This window comes from Camelus ferus, chromosome 3 (assembly GCF_009834535.1).
Source record: "Camelus ferus isolate YT-003-E chromosome 3, BCGSAC_Cfer_1.0, whole genome shotgun sequence".
NCBI classification, from domain to species: Eukaryota; Metazoa; Chordata; class Mammalia; order Artiodactyla; family Camelidae; genus Camelus; species Camelus ferus.
In genome coordinates this window covers 59716096-59741678 of record NC_045698.1, presented here as the reverse complement: position 1 = coordinate 59741678, position 25583 = coordinate 59716096, and the positions used below count along the sequence as shown (strand labels likewise).

General features: G+C 35.4%; 1 long non-coding RNA gene across 1 annotated transcript in view; it reads right to left on the bottom strand.

The window, feature by feature from the left end:
* The window catches only part of LOC106730042, a 455276-nt gene that overhangs the window by 238922 nt on the left and 190771 nt on the right, over positions 1–25583 (bottom strand). The gene's annotated exons all lie outside the window — the stretch shown is intronic.

Below are 25583 nucleotides of genomic sequence, written 5' to 3'. Positions count from 1 at the left end.
AATAAAATAATTCTTGACCTGTGACCTTCTGTTTCTTACTTTGTGCAATGAGCCAAGAGTATATGGTCATATAATTACAGAATTCCAGGAAAGATCTAAGGCTGAGTGTCCTGCTTTGAAGTGTAAAGCTTCTCTTGGTCTGAAGAACTGAATGGTTCACATTCTTTCAGGAGAGCTTATTCTTTTATTTTAAAAGAATTACACAATACTAAATCATCTTCTTTTACTTGATATCCCTTGTTTCTCTTCTCCTCATCTTCAAATTTCCAACTCACTGCTTTTATATAAAATAAAATGATTTATCTTGCTATAGAAGAGTTTATTTAGCCTGGCTTCTTATACAGTGTCTTCTATTCAAAGGCTTTAATTCCAGCTATCCTTGAGCTTTGGTTCTCCTTCTCCCTTCCTTCCTTTACAGACAAGCCTACAGACTCCAGATAAACTTTTTATCCAAAACTGTCCAGCAATATCATGAGCTTTCTACAAACCCATTCCCATCAAGTATATTCTGAGAAAAATTAAGAAGTTAAAATGTAAAATAATCAAATATACACTACTTTCATCATTTTTTCTTAGAATTTAATTAGACAGCAGGAATCATTTTTGGGTAACATTTGTCTGAAAAACATTAGTAAGCATCTGCTATAGGCACATGACTCTTCTAGGTACTTCAGCAGAAACCAAAATATATAACCCCTGCCCTTAAGTTTAACTGAACTACAAATCAGTCAGTAATAGAAGAAATAGCTCCTGCAAATTATAGTAAATTGAATGGACAAACAAAAGTTAAGATTTATGGGGAATATTTAATTAGCTACTTTCATCCTTACGGTTTTAATACATCGAAATTTTAAACTCATCTTTACATTTTTGCTTCCTCACCAGAGCCTTCACATTTTTTAACCTCTTTGTCCTTCTCATGGCCTCCTTCTCTACTTTTACAAAGATCTACTTATCATACATCCTTAAACACACACACACACACACACACACACACACACACACACACACACACACACACACACACACGACTGGTGGCATGACACTTTTCAATCTGAGGAGTTTTAACATTCTAATTCTAAAATCATTTTATGTGCTATTAATCAAATTCCCTTCCAACCCTCAAAGCAGCCATTCTAAACCATTATCAGTCTCACCCATATCAGTGGCCCCTCATTCCACACTTCACATTGCCTGCCTCCAGCTAAATCCAGATTAGAGGCTCCTAAGGCCTCTACTCCTCTACTCAGTATCTTCCTTCACTCCACAGCCTCCTCTTACCTCAAATATACATCTGTAAATGTGCCTACCCTGATACTCTCTCGCTCTCTGTCACTGTCCCTCTCTTCCTTGTTTCCCTTCCTCAGATCTTGGACTCATTCCTCATAGATTAAAATACTGCATTGTCCCTTAGCACTGCTCCATATGTTTACTGTCCCCTAATCAGCTTATACTTATACTCATCAAGGCAGTTCTTCTAAACATTTATGCATACCCTTTAACCTCTGCCCACCATTACCCTCTTCACATCAATTAATAACTTCAATGATTCAGACTTCAGAGAGGAAACGGCAGCCATCTGAAATGAATTTCAGAATTTCCTCAACATGTTCCCCCCCAGACATACACACATATAAACTTAATAATTTTGGTACCTATATTTCACTAAACTTTTTCTGGACTCAGAGGGAAAGATGTGGTTCCTTCCTCTCTCCTAATCATCACATTTCCTTCTACCTTATAAAGAATCACCATCTCTTCCTGTATGCACAAGCTCTCCCTCTCTACTAGCTCCTTTCCTCCCATCTTGAATATTCTCATATATCCCAGGCTTCACCCTCACACTACCGTAAAAACCAAACCAACAAGATAAAACAAAACAAAAGGACCTTCACTTTGACCCTAAATCTTTTTCATACTACTACTGCATTTCCCTTCCTGTTTTCATGATAAAATTTCTGCAGATTGACTTCTTTCTTGCTTCCATTTTCCTAGTTCATTATCCTTAGACTTTTGCCCCACAATGTGGCACTTCCTGACATCACAAAGATTAGTAACAGCCTCCTCACTGCTGAATCCTCATCAGTTGACTTTCTTCTTCCTCACAAACTCTCCCTCCCTTAACACTCATTAGACTACTTTCTTCTAACTCTTCCTCTAATTCCCTGACTCTATTTCCCTTCTATTCTTTGCTACCTCTCCTTTGCCTGCCTCTTAAATGCAGGAATTTCTCAAGATCTGATCCTCTTCTCACTCTATGCTCTCTCTGAGAGGCATGATAATCTGATAGAGATGTTTTAGAGAAGTCTTTTGACAGTTTCTTCAATTCTGTGGTTCTGATGACTTTAATATTTCTACTAATGCCTAAAAAAGTTTAAATGTTAGTTAGCTTTATAAAAATTACTAATTCTAATCCTCCTGCCTACCAAACGGATGCCACAAAATGGTTTCATCCAAGCATCCCATGAGTAAAAATGGACACATCAAATTAATCAGGTTGAAATGTTTTCTTCACACCCTTGGTAATTTAATCTTACTGAACATGTACGCTGTATGTTGATTTACTATCTATTCCTCAGACTCCCTGTATTTGACCTTTAGGTTTAAACTTTTAATAGTTTACCAGACATGTCTACATAGATGTCCTACTGGTTCCTTTAAGTCAACAAATCCAAAACTGAATTTCAATTTCTTCTCTTCCCAAGCTGATCACCCGCCTTGTAATCCTCTCTTGGTTAGCAGCACCAAGGTAAGCCTGGCCACCACAATCAGAAACCCAGGAGCCATCTGTGATTTCTCTTTCCCCTCATTCAAAAGCTCATTAAATCCCCTCAGTTACAGTTTCCTTCAAATCTGTCAGATATGCCCCTTCTTTCTCTCCTCAATGCATGGTTGGAGCCGAATGTCCTCATCATCTTTGGATTCAACCAGCTTCTAAGATATCTCTTAATATGATTTGACCATCCTTCAATCCATGTTCCATGCCAGAAACATCTTTCCAAGAGCAAATCTGCTTAAAACTGCTTTACTTCTTTGCTTAAAACTGTGATCAGTTTCCTACTGGCCGTAAGAATATGTTCTCCTCGTCATTTCAGAGTCATCATTTGCCACTCCCTCATGTGCATCCTGAAATCTAACCATACCAAACTAACCACAATTCTTTTAACAAGTGCATTCTTAATAGCTCCCTGTTTTTGCAGTTGCTCTTATTTCTTCCTACCTGCATTTATCTAATGAGCACCTAATTAGTTCAGTATTCCCACTGCCCCTTAAATGTGCTTCCAGGAGCTCATGTCTCAAATACTACTGCAATTACCCTTTTTTTCTGCCAAAGTTGTTAAGACATAGTATCTTACTTGTCTTTGCATATCAAGTACATAGCAGGGTGTGGGCATGTGATACTTAGGAAATTTTGGTGAAGAAATAAAGGCAATCATTATGCACATGTGGATAGTATAAAATTTTCTGATTATATTTCTTTGAGAAAATAGCAAGTCCATGGAGGAAGAGATAAATGTATATATGTACTGAATTTGAATCAAGAGCAAAATCTGTAATGGTACTGAATTTTTGGCATGCAAGAAACAAGTTCTTTCAATTAGATTTTCACTTTACTACTCTATTTACTTCTATTTATTTGGGATTAACCTCACCTTATTCTGTAATATTTCATCTGTAAAATCAATCACTGGAAATTCAGCTTCCTTTTCAAGATTCTCTTTTGCAAGTTCATTGAGTGCTCCCAGGTAATACAATCACGGGGGGGGGGGGGGGAATGTAGGCAAAGAAACAATCTGACTGTTTAAAAATAATCATGACAAAAGAGTTTTCAATGTGATTATTAACTCACCCAACACAGACAGTTCGCTAATTTGAGATTTTTAAGAGTTACAAAGAATAAACCTTGCCTTACCAAAATTTTGCAAGCACTTAATTTTTCAGTACTGCAAAATAGACTTGATCAACTGTTTTTCCTCCATAAGGTTCTACTTTAAGACCTCCATATGCTCAGTTTTAATAATCTGCTTTCAAAACCAGGAACCATTCCAAATATGAGTTATGGAAATATTGTGCTTCTTATTAAAAACAACATGAAAAGAAATATCCGAAGCCCAGGTATCAATCTGTAAAACACATAGTGCCAGATCCATGTGAAAGGTTTGTATGAAGAATTACTGCTTAAAATCACTTTTACTGCGGCAGTTTAACTTGTTTCACTAGAAGTGAAAATTGCTATGACAAATATGTCACTATGGAGGTCAAATGGTAATTTGCACATGCTAAACAGCTCAGCAGGAAATTACATGTGATCCTCGAAATCACTAGCATTCCCACCAGAAATCATTTTAGAAGACACGGAGGTCACATGGATTGTGTTAGGGATAAAACTCTTTCAAACACATGTTCCACCCTCTCCCGTGGGAGGAAGAAATTGAAAGGTATGGAGAGAGGAATGATCAAGGTGTTTAAAGTTGGAGAAATGTTGTAATTTAGTGTAGTTACAGAAAAGGGAACTAGAGAAAAGTGTCATCAGAGACTAATAAAAAATAACTGCTTAACTAACTCAATATTTTGATACTGTTTTATCACTTGATATTAGTAAAATGCATTTATGCTTACATATTTTGTTATCAAGAAAAATATGACATGGAAAAAGGGAAAAAACTACTGAGGATAATTTGGATGTTACTTAAGAGGAACTGTTATGATACAGCAGGTTTGTTTCACCTGCATATGCCTCCTAAAAAAAAAAAAAAAAAAAATCCGAGTTAGTAGTCTGGTTCTCCAGTGGTCTGATGAGTGTGCAATGAATAGGGAATGACATTCAGCAGTAACCTGTATACTTGTATTTATACATTGAAGAATGCTGTATCTTGTTAATGATCCTAAGTAAGTAGAAGATTATGAGCACAGCAGAAGATTATGAATACAGCAATAAGATGGCCATGAAGTATTACTGTGATTCCTTTCTTCCAATGGTAAATCTCTCAGGGCAAAAAGCCAAGGAAAGAAACAGGACTTTCCTTTTGCCAAAGACTGTATCTGTTACTATTTCATCTTAAAATTTTTTACTTCTCATATCTTATTCCAGTCTTACATAAAGTTCCCCACACCTAGACATATACTCATCCACTACTTTATTCTTAAATGAGTACATATTTTGTTTTAGGAATTATGCTCTAGGGGTGACCAAGATTCATAGTCTCTCTTCCCAAGGATCAGCTGGTTTAATAGGGAGTACAAACAGGATGATGAATAAAAGAAGGGAACTAACTATAAGTTGATCTGGGAGCACAGAGCATAGTCACCTAGCCCAACTTGAGTGATCAGAAAGATTTCCTGGAGAAAGAGATACCTGAGTAAGACCTAAAGAGTGTGGAGGTGGAAGTGGGGCTAGCAAAACATCCCACACCAAGAATATACAGTATAAAATAGTCTAGAAGTGATATGCAACCTGGTCCAATCAAATAAAGTAAATATTTTTAATATAGCTAAAGCATGGAACACATGGGAGAACTTCTTAGTAGTTAGCTTAGATTGGCTGAGACCATGGAGGACTTTGTGAGTCACAGTCCATTACCTTGAGTCCAACAAGAAGCCTCTGGAAGTTTTCCAACAGAGTTGGGGATCAGCCTTGCATTTTAAAACATCATCCTGACTAGAATGTAGATGAGGGTTGGTCAAGCCTAGAGGCTGAGAGGCTATTAGGAAACTGCTTTAGTGATCCGGGTGAGAGATGACTGTGGTACGGATGAGAATTGTGGCAGTGTGGGTAGTTGTACCAATCCACAGGAGGAAACTGGTAATAAAGGACTAAACTTAACAGAAGGATAGGGATTGAATATGTGAGTTGAGAGTCATCAAAACATAGATGCTATACAAACTATAGCATAAATTAGTATACCAAGTGAGAAGAGTAAAGGACCAATAATCTGGACCATAGGAAAACCAAATTTAACTGGTAGTTAAAAGATGCCACAAAAGATATAAAGAGAAGTAACAGAAAAGCAAGGAGAATATGAAGTCTCAAAAGCCAAGAAAAGAGAATGTTTCAAAGAGGTTCATGGTCTATAGTAACCAATGTTTCTTTGAAATCAAGTCAAATATGGATTAAGAACTGTTCCTTAGATTTAAAGACATAGATCTGTGAACTTGTTAAGAACACATTCATCAGAGTTCTAGAAGCAGAAGCCAAGTTATTTAGGTTCAAGGGTAAGTAAAGGTGAGAAATAAAGGCAGCTAAGTGTCCAACTCATTAATTAACTTTAACCATGAAGCAGAGAAGAGACAGATGTCAAGGTGGAGGGGCTATGACGAAGAGAGAAAGGTAGTATATAGTTTGGTTTTTTTTTAATGAGAAATATTTGAACTGTGGGAACTGATCAGTAAGGAAAGACTGAAGTGGAAAAAGAGAGGTAAGAATGCTCCAGACCATGAGTAGCAGTATTAATAACAAACAAAAGAAAGTATTGTCACAGTTGAAAAATGGTACATTGTTGACAGTTTTTATGTTGTCTCACATTTTCTCTTTGAAGTTAGAGACTGAGAGAAGGAAAGAGAAGGAAACATAAGAGGTTCAAGGAACATACAGAAGTGTTGAAAGCATCACCGTGTAATGCAATGGAGGGAGTCAACTACAGACACTTGGAAGTATGGCTGGGCCCTGTTAAGGGTCATTGATTCTGGAAATCATGAATATATAGTGGCATATATCTTCAAGTTTGTTTGATGTTCACAAGCTGTGGAGCTGCACTGACCTAGAATGGCCCAATTAGATTTATCCAGTATTGGGACCCTTCAGGAAAGTTATGATAGAAGGATAAGGGGACAAGACAGGTAAAGACATTGACAGCATATTCAAGTTGGGTTCAGAAAGATGCAAAGACAAGAGCAGACTTGTATAGAGGGACAAGTGGAAGAGACAAGGGATCAGAAGTTCCCATGCTTCCCAGAAACTATGGGTTTACATGGTTGGATTCTATACCTTGGAAGAAGTTTAGGGTTATAACAAAATCTGACGTGTGGCAATGGAACAGGATAGTTGAAGTGGTTTATAGACAAATGTCATACTGACACTGAGGACAAGTAACTTAAAATCTAGGTTGTCAAGCAGGTCATCCAAATAGATACTGAAGACCCCTAGAAGGATGGCACTATATGAGATTGAGAAAAGTCAGTGCTAAAATCTTTCTAGAAAAGAGGAGACAAAAGCCTGAAAGATGTTTTCAGTAATTCCACAGTTATACAAATAAAGACCATTTCAACTGAAATAATAAAATAATACTTTTGTTTTTAAACAGGGACTTGTTTACTAGTTGATGATGATAATGGTGAAGAATGCTATTTATGAGGAGCTCAAGTTTAATCCAAATCATGTCATTCATAGTCCGCACAGGCTCTTCATTGAGGATAATTCTCTACACACTACTTCATCTCAATAAGCAACTTATCAGGGAAATATGAGTAAGAGAAGTGAATCGTATAGCTAATAAAACTTACCCCTTTAAATACTGCATTGTTGTCAGAAATAAATATTTAAGTAATATGGTTAAACTAGCCTTTAACCATTTACACAGAGAATCAGGCATATTGATTAAGCTTCTTCTTAATCCCTTAGGGCTATCACTTTTTGAGGCAGTGTTTGCCAAACACTGCTGAAAACTATTATTTGTTAAGTACAGATTCCTGGTTCCTATCCCAGACACACTGAACCAGAATTTCCAACAGAAGAACTGGAAAAGCTGAGTGTTTAAACAAACCTCCTTGGTGATTCTTATTACCAGGGATGTTTGAAAAACAATAAATAGCCTTAGGGTGTGTAGCCTTTGATCCCACATTAAATAGATCAAGTTTACAATGTCTTTAAGAGCTTTTCTGCCATTTTCTTTGTCGTCAACTATCACTTCTTTTTGCTACTGACATCCCTATCTCAAGCAGTTTTTTTCTTCTTATCACAATGTATGAATTACTACAATGTAAAAACTAGTTAGCCAAGTTTGTTAGAATTCTAAGGGAAATAAGAATATGTAGGCTCTGGTTGATGATCAGAGACCACACCCATGAGTAAAACTATACACATTTTTCATTTAAAGATTTTGTAGTATCTATCCAGATTTTATTCACTTTTAGATTTGGGGGCAATTATCCAGATAATTGTCAGATAATTTACTCTATATTAGAGCAGAAGTCTGGAGTTGGATAATGCACCCAGGTTTGGTTTGGATTTTGTATTTTACCAAATACTCTAATTCCAACCCAGATATTTGGCATCATATGGATATGCCTGAGTTTCTATTTTTTTTTTTTCTTTTAACTGTAGCAGGACTAACCTGTATTTGATGCTGGATTTCATGTGTTTGACAAAAAGGAAAAAAGTTAAAATTTTTATTTTTACATTGCACAATTATATACATAAATTTCCCAAAAAGAAAACCATTAAATGTGGTATCCTAATCTAACTGCTGAATTTCACAATTAAGTCATTTCATTCTATTTGGGTATCAGTCTTCAATCTAGGCACCCTAATCTGGGTGACCTGGTAAAAACAGAAAGTAACTTAGAGCACTAGGAGATGGACCTGTTTCAAAGTCTATAAAAACTGAGATTTCTGGTTCTTTGCAGAAGCAGACAACATTCAGCAGTGAGTAAGTGAGCATTTCATGACGGTGTAAAACTACTATTAGTTTGTAGTGATGTCAGAGAAAAAGTGAAGCTGACTTTGCTTACGTCGTGGTACTGCCTGGTCTAAAAACTTTGGCCTGTATGTTTCTGACCTGGATCTATATTCTCCAGAAGACCTGTTTAAAGATACCTTGTCAGACCTTTTATTTGAAAAGAGAGGCTTAAGTGTCTTCTCTAACTGTAATTAAAGTCTCAAACTAGTTGGCTTTCTCAAAATGCTGTGCCTCACCTCCTCCAAGTTGTTTATGTTAGCTTAACAGGGCCACTGCAACCTGTCCCCCTCTTCCTTGCTGTGCTATTGAAACACAGTAAGAAGACCCTTCAAGCCAACCATCTGCTCTTCAATTAAACTAGCATGCATTTTCTTTTCAATAATTTATTGTGGGCGTCTTTTTGTTTCCAAGTAACTGTTGGTAAAAACTCATGAATTAATTGGGAAAATGAACTAAACAAAGACACAATTTCACTTGCAAGATGGAAAACTTAGGGAAGTAAGGTACGACAAGACCACACGGCATTTTTGCCATGATAGCTGGCCCTATATGTTCCTAAAGCCTGTAATTTAGCCACTTTCCAATGAAAGTCTAAGAACAATCACAATGGTTGTGGCTAAAAGTAAGCATGATGCAAGATTTACTAATAAATCAGACTGCTTTATAATTACCCATGAAATAACAACACTTGACCCTGATTTATTTTGTGGGCTGCCTTTTTCTCCCAAACATGTTGAAGTTGATTTTTTTTCTTAAAACCAGATGTTTTAACAGTTCAAAGAAGATAGATGGAATGCAAACTCAAGACCAAAACTGTTTTAGGTTTGCATTTATTATTATTGTTATTATAGAAAGGGCCAGGGCTCTACATAAACTGCAAATAAGCCAACATTCTAACTTAGATGACAGTGGCCATCTTGAAATTTTCTAAATGTATCAACAGCTTTGTTTCCATTTTCTGCTAGCACAGAAACAATATGAAAACTAAATCAGACAATAAAAGAATTGCTCATCTTTGAAGTTCAATGTGATTTAATGACAGTCCATTTTACCTCATTTATACCTATTAAGCGGGGAAGGGTCCAAACGCTTAGAAAATGAAATCAAAGATGTATGGTTTACTTAGCAATAAAACCTATCAGACCATGTTTATTTTTGCAAGTATCTTGACAGATGATTTTGTCTCTGTGTTTGTGATTGGTCCCTTTAACAACACAAGGAATTTACGACAACCTGAGAATTAGGAATTGGGAAGTGTCCAATGGCCTTCTCCAAAGTAAGAAGGGCAAAGGGCTCCTGTTCTGTTCTTTTGGTTGTGTACAGCTGGTTTCAGAAAAGCAAGCACTAAGTCCACCCTAGAGCCAGAGCTCCTAGGTACTGGTTCCAAGTGGATAAGAACAGGGAGGGGGAGGTAAGAGATAAGATAGAAATGCATGGACCATGCTGATAACTGCAGTGACAATAATGAGGAAGGCTGACAGAGTGACATGTGGAAGTACAAGTCCATTTTAAGCCAGAATAGAATGAGCCTTTTCCAAAATAATGATTACTTAGGTACTTCCTCTTACCTAGATTAGATCATTACATTAGTGCTTCGTTTTGCTTTATTTATTTTAAATAGATGTCCTTTGCTAACTAACCAAGGTAAGTACTTAGGAGAAGTGGATTGACAGGACTTTTCTGATAGCATGTGCACAGTATCAGGTTATTATCACTGGTTTCTAGCTGGCAGAGAGACCCTTAGGCACCAAGGATTTAGCACAACATAGCTGCATGGAGAAATAAAAGGAAAGCACCTAAAAATGAGGTACTGCTTTTCTGTTGTCATAGAATCATCATTTGCCAAACCACCTTGAGGAAAAACGGCCTTCAAAGGGGGTTGTTTATGATTATTTCATACAAAATGGAATGAAGTAGAATAGAGAACATGTGATTTTTATATGCCACCTTTGTTAGACAAGGCATTACAGGACATTTTAAATCAGTAATATATTGTTCTTGTACATCCTGGCAGACAAATACAAAGGCCAGTACACATCCAAAGATAACTTGATGTAGTTTGTGTTGCAAGAAAGGGGAATGTTGACCAGGAAGTGAGGTTTGTTTTTGATCTATTTCCTGGGGTCTGGAATAAAGAGTGGTAGAACGAGAGTCTTTCAGTCATTCAGTAAATATTTGGGTGCTTCCAATGTGCCAAGCATGTTATTACTACATTACCATGGTGAACAAAAACAGGGTTCCTGGCCTCATGAACTTTCAGTATATTGGCAAAGACCTGTGGTGACCAAGTATCACAACTACAGTAAGTGCTACAGAAGAGCTGTATGGTGACGAGAGGAGAGTAACATGGGGACTGACTAAGACAGGAAGGTAGGAGAGGGCCTAAGAGAGAAAGAGGAGAGGAAAAGAGGGCCTCCCATGTGGAGGACATGGCCGGCCCCAGTCCTATGTTGGGAAGCAGCTCTGGGCAGAGGACCAACTGAAAGGAAGCCCATATGGATGGAGGATAAGCAGCAGGCAGGGCACCCCGGGAAGTGAGTGAGGAGAACTGAGAAGGGACCTGAGCTTCCCAGCCTTGTAAACTCTGTTAGGGGCAAATCCCCAAAGAGTGACAGGAAGCCACTGATATGTTTTTTAACTATAATCAGAAAATCCCAGAAAATATGATTTAGTGTTGCTGCCCTTGTCTATAATTCAAAAATCTCCATTATTTTTTCAGAAATCATGGCATTATACATATTTTCAGACACTCTTTGCTCTCATTCATGTTCCAGTCTCAATTAAAAAAAATTCAACAGAGACCTGCAGTCTTGTGGGCCTGAAGCAGAGCTCATTTTGCCTACTGTTCAGCAGATTAAGAAAAGGTCTAAAAAAGATTCTTTTAAACACCAAATGTAGTAAATTTTTCTTTTTTTTTTTTCATAACAATAACTAAAGAAATCAAAAGGGGCATTTGGGGAGGGGTGGGCGAGGTCCCTGCATGATTATTTTACAATTTCTCTTAAGCCACTTCTAAACTGTGCAAAGAGGCTAATGCTTTTCTCTCATATGCTGATGGTAAAAGCAAATATTTACAAGACAGGCTGTCCAGGAAAGAAATAGAATCCACATATAATCTGTTTTTATTGCACTGTCTGCTGTTCAATTTTATAAACAGCTGCTGGCCAAATGTAATTCGAACCCAAACCCAAAATTTTGTGCCTTTTTGTTGAAGGGAACAGAATATTTTGCTTAAATATGTCAAAGAAACTGTTGAGAGTCATTAGGGTTTTGGGTTGGGTGGTTTGTTTTTTTGGCAATTTGGAATCTCATTTTGAAACAGTCTACAGAACCATGTAGCAAAAAAAGAATTATATTGTTATAAAAGCCCAGTATGAGCCTAAATCAGAGACATTAGAGTACGCGCTTCCAATCATGAGTAGGTGGCACAAACATGAATCCTACTGAGAAATAATGAGATGTGTGTACATATGAACCTCCTGTGTATCTTTTTGAAAACATATCCCCAAGAGAAAATGATATAAAACAACTTGCAATTAAACTTTATTTGATGCCAGATGAGAAACAAATGTTTTAGAAACTGTAATTTTTAATATAATAATTTTTCCTTTGCATGTGCAGACCAGCAGCTTCTTATAATGCTCCCGTTTCTTAGCCAACATTTATTTCCAAAGTAATTCAACAGAGGCTGAGATTTTAATTGCATTTCTTCCCTTATTTGTATATTTACTTTGTAAGTTTTTTTGAGAAATGAATTATTTCAGCTTGACTTTAGAGGTCATGGGACATATACACCATTATGAAAGTAAATGTTTTCTTCAAAGACATTCTTAACAGAAAAATAGCAGATTTCTCAATCTATTATATGTAATAGCTCATATATTTTCCCAACACTAAAGACTTGTTCCTTTTGGATTTCTAAGTAGTACAGCAGTTGTTCCCAAGTGTTTCAACTACTAGGACTCCATTTTAATGGCAAAAATACTCAAGCATCTCTGCCCACAAGGTAACAGACTTTTACAACACATTATTCATGATGAGAAAACAGCACAATGATAAGAAAATATAATTAATCCCATAGTAGTTTTAATAGAATGTATGTTCTGTAACCACAAGTGCTTATACATACATTTGAAAAAACAGCACTACAACCACATTCAAGACATACTAGCTATTCATTCTAAAGGTAATGCTTGCTTCATATGTGAGACCCTGCAATCTCCACAATCTCTATCCTAACTTTTCTGAGAAGCCCCAATGTTTGATAAATCTAATTAGGCATATATATAATCTATAAGATTATTACAGATATGTATATGTGTGTATACATATAATCTGTAACATAAAAACCATCACTATAGTGATATGTAATCTCCATTACAATAACCCTAAAGGTTTAAAATTGTGTATTTTTTAAATTGTGGTATTTTTCATGGAAAATCTTGTAGTAAAGAGATGAGAAGCTGGAAGCAGTTTCTGCAACACATCACTTGACAGGAAGTTAAGTTATCAGAATGAAGTCTTAATAGGTAACAATCTCATAACCATACATGGTGTATGTCCTAGTTACCATGCAGATATGAAAGGTCCATTAAGGTTCCTTATCAGCTGCATATTGGTGTCATGTAGAGAGTCTGGTAGCATAAACCTGAACTGCAAAAGTCTCCACACAATGCTCAGTTATCAGTCTTCTTACCTTTGAGTTTAAACAGCCACTAAGTAGACTTTCTCATGTCACTAACAAAGGACACTGTACTGTCTTCCTAAACCATTTAGTTAAAGCTATTAATTTCATTCCATTCTAATATTTTTTTCTTAACCAAAACACCTAAAAAACATATTAGGCTCCTAGAATTAAACAATACAGTACAGTATTACTGGTCAACAATTAAACACAGTCTTGAGTATAGCCTGTTTCAATATGCAGCAATTATGTGACAAAATGAGCAGAGTCTCTGTGGTAATCTCTTAGATTTTCAAATTGATCACATGTATCATTTAGCCCTTCTACTGGGATTCTCACAAATAGCTGAGTTTTCATGTGTTTAGTTTCCACCACTGAGATGCCTTTAGACCATGCTGAATAAAATACTGTATGATTTTCCAACTCTCTGCCTACCAGGGCTGAACATGAACCATCTGGACGCTCCCTAGGTGGGCAGGGACTAAGGTCAGCTGAGAGACTGTACTCCACACTGAAGCAGGACAGAGGAAAGAGCCAAAAGCCATATGGGAAGGGAAAGGTAGAAAAAGCTAGAAAAGTTCAAAAGGTTTTTTAAACAATGACATCAGAGACCAGAAGTAAGGCACTCAGAAGTCAGTCTGATGAGAAAGTGACTATTGGATTTGGGGGCCATGGAATGAGGTGAGGAAAGTAGGAACGTCTAGAATGATATTTGTATTAGTAGCTGTTCTTATGAGCCAGCAGGGCTTCTGCCCAGGTGGGCTTCCCAGGCTTAAAGAGCCAGAAAAAGAATGACTAAACTTAAAGGCTAATTTTGCCTCTAAACCAATGGTTGTTCTTAGCTTGAACTCAAATTACTAATTCCACTTATACATTCTAATCTTGGAAGACCCACTGAGTCAGCCTATTTCTTGCTATTAAATTTATTATTGTTTATATAAATATTAACTTCTTCTTTTGCAGGTTGTACCACTCAAACGGGAATCTAAGGGCAGGTTTATTGTTGCTATAAAGATATTAAACTCTTATAGAGCATTATCTGGGCTTTTACTCACACTAGATCTCCTAATGTGAAATGTTTATTCTTTCACTTCAGTGAGGAACAATGAAATCACTATCATGTCACCATCGTTGCCATCACCATCATTACCATCTCACTGCTCCCTCTCCTGATGTCCCCAAACTACCCAAATATTAAGTGGACCTCTCCTAAGGGTATCATCATGGCTCAAGAAAGAGGAACCAAGACCCTCCACAATTCTATTTTATGTCCCCAAAGGTTGTAATTAGTGCAAAATACCCAAGAACTATCCTTTTCCACGGCTGCTGCGTCTATCTCTAGGATGGCTTTCAACAGCAGTCCTGGAACAGGAAGCATCAATAGGCGGGCCTTCAGGAAACAGTAGCAACTTCTAGTGTCTATTATATAGCATCCTCGAATCTTTCTTTAATTGACTAGATAATGGACAGTTTTATATTGCTCTCTACAACAACTACAAGCAAGGATTCCCAAACTCTTCCTCAGAGTTCACACCACATCACACACACACACTGTCAGCAGTATTGCTGCCTCTGCATTTAATACTATGTATGAATTGAATATATGGGAATATTGAATAAATGTATAAGGAACTATAATTGACATACAATTCTCTTCTCTCAAGAAATGCATACCAGGACACCTAGAGGTTATAAGAAGGATCACCTCATTACGTCTAATTTACACATTGATGCAGTATTTACCACTTAACCCTCAAGGTGATGTATATTGTTGATTTGAAGATCACTGATCTACATCAGCATTTTACAGCTTAAAAATACAGTAGGTGTATTTTATTAAAATATGTGTCATATACTAAAAATTTATACTTCATAATCCTACTTGCCTTGAACTATAATTGAAAGGGAGAGTATTTTTTAAAAATGAGTTACGTGGTTTTCAATTGTGTCTCAATAAAATAAGTAAACAAGGAAAAAAATCAGAACATTTCAAAATTAAGATGATACATCTCAATTTTGCTCTTCCTTGGACAAATAATTAGTGACTCTTAGAATGGTTAATCTAACATTTCTCAAATACTGCAGAATATGCAATTCTGGTTCTTTTTCTTCTGCTACACAGTACTTATACAAAATAAGACTTTCACATTAAACAGTAATATTAAGTAAATATGCCACAAATTTTTTTTAACATACTTACATATTAAACATGATAAGTTTTTGTATTTTACTTAAGCTTGAAATGATTGGGTTTCCTCGTATGAATGAAATAAAATAAATTATCTAATTTATTTGTGACGCTACAAAGTTAGAGCACACATATGAATTAGTTTTGGTCATTTCTGCAGCTTTAAAATCAGATATGAGATCACTTTTGAGGTATATTCTTCGATCAAGGTATACAATATATCTTATGACTTCCTGTTGGTATTCTATTAATATATTATAACTTAAATGTGTTTCAGCAGCCCAGCAAGTTTGGGATATTCTGCCCTAACGGGTTATTCAGAGTCCTGGCTCCATCAAATCGCCTAATTCTTTACAGGGTAACAGTTCTGCTAGCAAGCTGAGCTTGGGCAAACCCTTCATTGCTACACTGGCGAAGCAGGCACTCCTTTCCCACTCCCCAAGTCGAGGTTTAGTCTTGCCTCTCCTTTGAGTTTGGGTAAAATCTCACATTCTATGCTGACGTTCTCCTGACGTACATCCGAGTGGGGCCTATCCTGCTTCCAGATATGGCCTGAAACCCAGAATTTCAGAGACTTGAGGAAAGTCTATTCATATTCATCTTCATTTCTACAAATAAAGCCCTAGGCGCACACTCAGAGTCCTAGTGTTCCCCAAAACACCTATGCAAATTCAACTCTAGTGAAGATCTCCAAATACATTCATTCCAAAGGTGTTTCCTGGAGCCAAGAAAGTAAGGCTTATTCTAGCTTTTCTAGCTTTCTCTTGCATTTTCCTTTTTAATATTTAGTGGCTTTTAGTGGGCACAGTGGGGAAAAGTGTGTGTGTGTGTGTATTCTTTCTAACTCTTATCTATAAACTTGATGATATATTTATTACTTTGGTTGGAGTATCTTGCTTTGCTATAAAAAAAATCTATGATCATTAAAAACTAATTGCTATGCAGACTATGGTATTCATCTTGGCCTTTTCTGTTCTTTCATTTCCTGTCCCCTTCCCCTTACATGTTTAAGGATTCCTTCCTTCCTTCCTTTGCTAAACGGATCATGATTAGAGATTTACATCCAGCACATATACAAAAGAATTTTTCGTCAGCAGGCTTCATATGCACATTTTTCCTGTATCTAAAACATCATTCACTTTAGTCTCTGTAGTGCACAAGGTGTTACTCGGAGAAGGATTTTTCACAGATTATCCAAAGCCTTGTTCATTTATCAAACCACTGTCCACACTTTGCAAAATGAATAGCAAATGGCCCCCATTCATTTTGGACTGATAACTTGGACTAAAAGTCACTGACTTCAATGCTAAAAGGCACGGAAAATTCCCACACTCCACCACCAAACCCTGGTCTGAGAGATTTGTTTCAATGTTCACAGGAAGCCATAAATTGTAGAATACATTCTGCCCCACTGACCATAATTTGTAATGGAATAATATAAGGTTTACACAGCTCTATTCTCCCAAAAAGCATCTTGAGGATGCATAAGGCATCTAAAATCCTTAACAAGAAAAATGTATTTTCCCCTGACACAAAAGGCATAGTGCCACTAGGTACTAACAGTTATATTTCCCAGAGAGTGAGAGAAAATAACAGAGTGAGAAAGCAAGAGTCAGGGTTGATTTGTGGATTGAGGAAAGCTGATAAACTACAGTGTAGTTGCAATAACTTGCCTGTAATTTTTTTTTTTTTTGACAACTGTCTTTCAAACATATATCAGAGTAAATTTCCCCAAGAATACATACTGCTCTAGAGTATCTTTGAGATATAATCCTGGCTGGAGAAAACAGAAAGGGTTATACATATCTGAAGAGAGTTTTTTGTTTGTACACATAAGAAGTTAGTCACCATTACCCATCCAATTCCCTTGTTAAAAACTCTGGGACCTTCTTTTATCTCTACTCTCAACCCTACCCTATAAGCGATAGTTAAATCTTTATGTCTATCACCATAATTTCACTCTTAACTTTTCATTTCCTTCCAACTCATCTCCATCTGGCCTGGCAAAGACTCTCATCATCTTTCATAACCTCCTAACAGAATTCCCTGTTCCAGCCTGCATCCATGAGTGATTTTCTTAAAACAAAATGCTGATCATGTCACTCAAAGTTAAAATTTTCTGATGGCTTCCAATTGCCTATAGGGCCAATTGAATCTCCTCAGAAATGGGAAACATCACCCTCAGCTATCCAGCCTTTACATCTTTTCTTGCTGGACCCACATCTAGCAAGACTCCTCTCCCACTGCCCCTCCCCTCACCCTTGCCTCTTCCCCTTCTGCAGAGGTACAGTATATTCTTCTACTTCTACTTTACCCATTGTCTAAAATGTACCCATCTCCCTCAAACTGCTTTATTTGATCAATTACTACTTTATTTATATACCTACTATTACATTTATTGAATTGCATATAACTGTTTATTCCCCCTCAAGAGGAAGAATTCTTCAAAGTCACAACATCTGTCTAAACCATCTCTGGATTATACTGCTTATAAATCTCAGAACATAGTAAATGTTCCATAAAATTTTTTGGAGTAAACAGGAAATAAAATCCATGTTTAAGAACTATGATTTTTTTGAACATAAGACAACTAATCTTTGAAATCCTCACCCTCTTCACCTCTCTCACCTCAACTGTCTCTCCACTTTTCTCAGAACATAGTCCCTGGAAGGATGTTCCACTACCACCAAGCTTTCACTCTCACCGTGGCTAGCCGAATACTATCCTCAAGGTCCTGGAATATTCCCCAGTTACCTTTATGCCCTGAGATTTCTTTCCCTATAAGGATGCAAACTGCACATTAATCAAGTATTTGCTATATCCCATTGGTATTTAAAATTTCCATCTCTACAAAGAAGAAATAGAACCTCTTTCTTCCTATTGGTATTGATCTATAAGCTAAAGAATGGTCATTTGTAGATAAGCATCTATCTCCAAAAATCTCTAATTATAGAATCACCCAAGTGTAAGGAAAATGTCAAGACACTTTTAGAAAGAGCAATTTGGCAAGTTTTTAATTACAATAAGCCAGTTAAACAAAACAATAATCATTAGAAAACACCCATGTAATAATCAGGTCTTGAGATGATTTGTTGTGATGACTTTTACAGGTAGAGAGGCAGCCAAAGGCGCTTTGACTTTGACAGTTTTACTTATTTCAAGTATCAGGAGTCATATCAATTAATCGATAGCCTAATAGGTTTAGATTACTTGAATTGCTCTTTTCATATTCTAATCAGCCTGCCTATAAAGAGACCATTTCTACTTATAGGCTCCACTACATACAAAGATAATTAATATCATGCAACTCATTCCATTTGAGGTATTAAGTCCATTCTATATTTTTAAATAGCAGCACCACACTGGATTCCATTGTCTTAAAGCAAGACTACCACCCTGCTCTGCCAGATGCTTTTTTTTTTTTTTCTAACTCAGGAAGACATTTCTTCAATGATAAACAGGAACATCAGCCACCCTGATCACTTCCTTTTCCTCATTTACCTTTGTAAGAGATTTGTCAGACACTCTATAATCCAGTGTGTTTCAAAGTCATCTGTAAATTCATTTCCTTTCTTATAAGATAATATCCACCCAATCTGGTTAAAGTCAGAGGTTGAATTTTTTCATTTCTCTTTTTGGTCATTTTAAAGCATGCATACTGTGGTCTTTACTACATATTACAGTTTCACTAACACGAAACCACTTTTCAATTTTTAGAAAATATCCCTCTTTCAAGGACAGGGTTGAAATGCATATAAATGTGAATACTTGAAAAGCAGACTGGAAAACTACAGATTTTTTACTTGAAATCTTCATTTTCTCAGAAGCCTGAAGTACTTTGTACCTCACAAATTCTGAAATGTAGTCATTGAAGTTAATTAATGGCCACAACTGGTTAGCTTCCAGGGTCTATGTACCATCCTGCCCTTCCCCAGCCCTGCCCCTAAGCTGACTGTGGTAAGGGCAACCACAGATGCCATCCACTCCCAGGCCCCACACCCTTCTACCGCTCTGCAGTTCAAACTAGGATCAGCAACTAAAATTACCATGAGGCTTTTCTTTCTCTTTCCTTTTTCTTTTGAGTCATGTAAAACTGAGTAAACCTATAAATGAATAAAAGAGAAGGAAACTTTTCCCTTTTTTTCTTGGTTGTTGTACAACTATGTGTGTTTGTAATTCTGCTTTCTTTACTGTGATGAGGTTAAAAATGAGATCAATTTGCTGATGTGCCATCTCTGTTCTAAATACTGTATTAAACTCTGAAATTATACCTAACAGTCACAAGCAGAGTAAGGGTTTGGTTTTTTGTTTGTTTGTTTTTGTTTTTTAAGATCCAGAGGAATTTATTACCAGTTCTCGTTTACACCTATAAAGATTTAGAATTTCTTCTAAGGATTGATCCTAAAACTCTTCTGCAAAAGTTTTGGTTGTCATGTCAATGTGCTTTTTCCTTCACGTATTATAAAATAAGCTTAACTGAACTCTGAATTAAGTTAATTGCCATGATTAAATTGTTTTATACAACAAAACTTATAAATGAGTTTATAATGGGAGATCATCCAAAACAAAATATGAAATAAGTTAAAAATCAATGGAAGGTGTTTTAGTACATTTTCTGTGACCTATTCACCAAGTAACAAATATTTCAAGGAGATTTATATAGCAGACATGTAACTGCAATAAACACCAATATAGCATACTTTTGCTTTATAAAAGTTGAATAATGGTATTATAATACTCTGCTATGAAGAATAGCTTTTCTAGGAAAGGCAGATTATTTTTCCATTTATATAAATAATATGAAAAACATAATAAAAATATTGAGAAATTGGCCAAGACAAATATGTGTTACAAGAGCTATGCCCCTACAGTAGTAATATGTAGCTATGCCCAGGTGTGGCTAAATCAAACCAATTATTTTCCTCTTTCATTTTACCTCAAATTTTGTTTTTGATAGTTAGTTTCTGCCATACAAAGGAGAGTTGTCCAGGAAAGAAAAAAAAAACAATAATTTTGCCACAATGCCTTATTTTTCATACCTCCTCTATAGATAATAAATTTTTTAAAAAAACAATGTATTTGTTCCAAGCAGTTTAGAAAAGCTTGAATCTAAAAACATTTGCTTCTTTTATACCAAGTCTAAAAGTATCATTTCATATGCCAGGATTCTGAAGCCAAAGATTATACTCTTTCATTTTGCCCAGAATGAATTAGGGGTAGCTATGTACATACTGATCAATTTAAACTTGTTAGTTCAAAGTCTTTCCACAGCTAAATGTCAAGCCAAAAGTTTTATTAGCAGGTAAAAACACAAGCCATGAATCCTGAAAACCTACAGACATTCTTGTGTGACTAAGTCACATAACTCAGGTGCAAACAACTCAAGAAAATTGAAGTATTTTGTGATTCTTCTTTTACAGCTATCTAGGAGAATCTATAAAAGAAGAATTTACAGATTTTTGAAAAATAAACTTGAATAATTCATTTGGGATAACAAATTATTCTCAATGTTCAAGTCAAAAAACTGGTAACAAAGAGTTGCAATAGTGAAATCTTAATAATTCACTGTAGAGAACAGAACACATGTGCTTTGTAGATATTCTCCCTAAGTTTCTCACATGAGAGGCGCCAAACAATGCCTGCACAAAGATGGGGACTGTAACAGTTGAGCCCCTAAGGCCAAGTCTGTCACTAAAGGATAACCTGATAGGAAACCAAACTCAAAAGGTCTTCCTATCTTAAAACATATTTTAAATCTGACAATAAACCCACCTTCTTGGTTTCTTTTCCTTAAAAGTCATAAAAGAGTGATCACCTCTTTCTATCACTACAGTTGCTGATCAGATTTCACGTGTTAATTTTGAGAGGGAAGCCTGTTCATGCTCTATTATTTTTCCTATTTCAGCTTTATTTGTGTGGCATTGTTTCTGGTTACATACACACACAAATCCACCAATAATTTCTTATACTGCTCCCATAATATCAACAAAAGTCTGAGACAATTAAAAGCCAGAGATAATCCCAAATCTCAGTTTTTATCTTTCCAAATCAAACATTTTCTTAAAATAACTAAATATTAACTAAACTAAGCCATTTGTGGTTGATTTTACTTCATTTTCTCTCTGGTACTGTAAGAAGGTAAAATGTCAACAGGGTGGCCAACCAGAGAATGGTAGCTAAAAATTTCACAAATTAGACATCATTCTGTAAATAATAGTTTATTTCACTCCATTACATTGCATATCTTTTTAATATATTTCTACCAACTGGTTATAAGAGTTTGGAAAGTGTAAAAACCAAGTAGAATAGCTACTATCTTAGAAAAATCACTTGCTAATGTTTCAAAGGTCACTAACTCTTTAGTAACAATTGTTTTCTACGACTTATCAATAATTTTTGCATCAAGCTAATAGATTTTGTAATTCTTTACCAAAATTATTTCTAACATATTAAATTAAAATTTTATTATGCAACAGTATACCTTTACAGATGTGTCCAGAAAAAGTTAAAAAATATTTTTTAAAAAAATGGCCTCATCTAAGGCTCAACTAAGTAGAGTACATGGCATCTAATTTTTTTATTGCTATTCTGTTATGATTTCAGATCTAAAATATGTTTTACTTATGCACCAAATTGTATCACTGTCAATGGAGACTATAAGCCCAAATCCCCAGAAAACAAGTGTTTAATAACCACTATCTCAGTAAAATCCATTAGCACACTGTCTACTTCAAACCTTTGTAAAACAACTGATCCTTTCTCATGCCCAATGTTCCATTTTTTATATAGTTAAACTTCAAGGTGTTTTGCTATAGCAAAATAACTCTCTTAACCTGAAACAATGTCTTAACAATTGTAGAAAGGACCAATTTAACCTCCTTGCAAATTCTAGAAGAACTCATACCATCTGGCCTTCAAGGCTGAATTAAAGCCTAATTGTGGTCCAACTGTTGAAAAGTTATAAAGGTGGTCCAATAAGACAAATTTGAATATCGCTGGATCAAAAATATCTCCCAATATCAGCTTTATAATTCAAACTGGAAATATGTATAGTTCAAATTTAAATATGGTTCATTAGTATTAATAAGTCATATGAATATTCTGAGATTTTAAAATGAAATTTAGAAATATCATATAAATCTGAATATTATTTAAAAATTATATTTAAAATATAGAGAATAAACAAAGAAATAAAGAAACAAAACTCCTCTTCATGAGACACTGACAATAGTATACATCTCTTATGATGCTGAGGGAGAATTAATTCTTTCAAATTACTGTTTCATAATATTCTATGAGATTGATTTTTTTCTTTCATAAAAATCCAAAATTTTTATTGGAAAAGTTCTGCTAACATAAGAACTGACCATATAAACAATTTTAGACCTTTTTGGAATAAGACAGTATGCATGAATTAAGAAACAGAATCCTACAAATGTAAGCTCAAGACAAGTAATAAATTAGCAAAAATAGTTCATATTAGAAAGGCTCTAATACTTCTCATTTCATCCAGCTCATCTCCAAGAACTATCACACAACTATTCTAAGCTACCATATGGCCTTATGTGCTGAATATATATTTATTAAGCACTTCATTCTTTTGAGAATTAGTAGGAGCTAAAGTTGTCTAAAGATATATTACTTAGATATTCCAAATAAAGATAAGGACAAAATATCTTTTAATAACAAAAATCACTTCCCATGCATATGAATTTTTCTAGACTATAAACAATGAAAATACATGAACGCTTTAGCAATCTCCAAATACTAAATATTACTGTTCATCTTTGTTGCTTTCCTTCTTGGAAATATAAAATCACTGCAATAAAAAAGCAAAATCTGCTTTATTTTGGTGGTTCTTGCTCTAGTGTTAAACTTAAGAGTTTTTAACATATAAATTGTCTTCTCTTTTGTCAGAAACCAACTATATGCTTTAGATAATAAAAAGTGTCCATTTAAAGAATTTTGTCAAAGTAGGCAAAATAAAAAACACTTTAAAATTTATTGATATAATGTGTTCTATATTGAAAGCAGCAAATGAACAGAAGTCTGTTTCTCCAACAGTGTGAACACACAAGTGCCATTAACACTGAAGCAAGCTATATATCCTAGTCTTGAGAATTCAAAGGGTCTGCCTTCTCAATAAATACTTTTCCTTTTATTGTCATTCATATCCAGAAATTACCAATGCACCTTGGTACAAGGACTCACTTGTTTGCAATCTGCTGTGATATGAAATTGTTCCAAGACAGTCTTTTAATATTTGGTACCCATTTTTAACAAGGTGCTTCTGGTTATGTGAAAGGAACATAGCAAGACACTGAATTCTTAGGAATGAAGACTTCGGAGTCCTAAGAGACAGTATTTTTAAGTTATGTGGACCAGAATAAATAAATCTGTGTCAAAATATACAATATCAGATAAAATCCTAATCAGTAAACACATTTCATTTAAGAAACTTGTGACTCACCACACCCTATTTGTTCCAATGCTTCTTTGTAGGCATAGGAAGAAAAAGTATATTTCTCTTCAGAAATTGAATTTTATAAAAGAGCAATGTGAAGGAACATCTTTCTACTTCACATTATAGATTGCATATTTAATTACTTAATGTATAAATAATTTAAGTTTGAATTGGACTTGAACTTTTCATTTCCTAGAACTTTGAGATATATGACCAAGGGAAGTCTGACCCTTGAATTAATCCATTTCTCTAAAAATCAATGTACCAGAACCTGGTTCAGATCTAGAAAGGGTCGGCTCCACGAGTTTAAATCCTACCACTGATTAGAGGTTTTCAATTAGAGAACTCCCTAATAGCTATGGATTCCTTAAATTTTCTCCAGTTAGGGGTAATTTTCAGTCAGGTATTCAAGGCAGAATACTAAGTATATCGTCAGAAAAGCAGAAGTTATGATAGAATAATTAGAAATGTTTTCATTTACTCTTGCTACAACTCCTGCAAGACATTAGGATTTAGTTACTACTTACAGCTCCCTTGCCAACTTTCATTCTCTAAGACTGTGGTAGTCTTTGTACTGCTCAGAGATACTCATTTGGTCAGAAAAACAATGTCCTGAAAATTTTTTAAAAGACATGACCGAAACTTAAGATGTGCTTGAGGTGCAGGAGAAAATGGGTTTAAGTGTTGCCTAGCCAGAAATGACAAACAGGACACAGGTTGGCTCCTTCCTCTAATTTCTTTATACTGTCTTTTTGATAGGAAAAATCAGAAAGGAGAGCTTTGAAAAAAAGCTTAGCTGGGTTGAGAATGACAACTGGTTTGTATGATGTTCTCAGCAACATCTTGACCCACTGGTGGTGTTACATCTGGTTTAGAGGTGGACATTTGTGGCTTAAATGATTCACCAAAATACGGCTGCTTCAAGAGGAGAAAAGCAACCTTTGTATAACGTTTTTCAACGTTTTCTTTACAAGGCAGAGTACTTCTGGCGTTAGCCACTTTTTTTGTGTTGGTCAGATTTTTTAGTTTTCCACTCTCAAAAATCATTGTAAGTAGACCATAGTCACCGAAGTCAGAGATCAAGGATCATATCTATAAAATCTGGCAGAAAATATAGTACATAAAAGCATAGACTCTGTATCAGACCATCTCAGTTAGAATTTAGTTTTACCAGTAACTCTGGAAAAATTGTATAACCTTCAGTTTATTTATCTGTAAACTGTGCCTAATGCAAGTCTTGGGATGATCAAATAGGTCAGTACATATAAAGCATTCCAAATGGACCCTGACATATAGTAGACACTATATAAATGATTTAGTATCATCATTATCATTGTCATCATCATCATCATTAAGTAATTTTCTCAGAAGTTAAAACTAAATAATATATATCTAATAGATTATCACATAATCTAGTTGGTCAATAGCAATACAACATTTTCAAAATTACCCTATTTTAAATAATTTTTTTCTATTTCAAATACTTTTGTTCATCCAAATGATGCACATATATCTAAAAGGACAAGCAATGTTAACACCTTAAACAGTATTTTAAAAAATACTGAATACCTT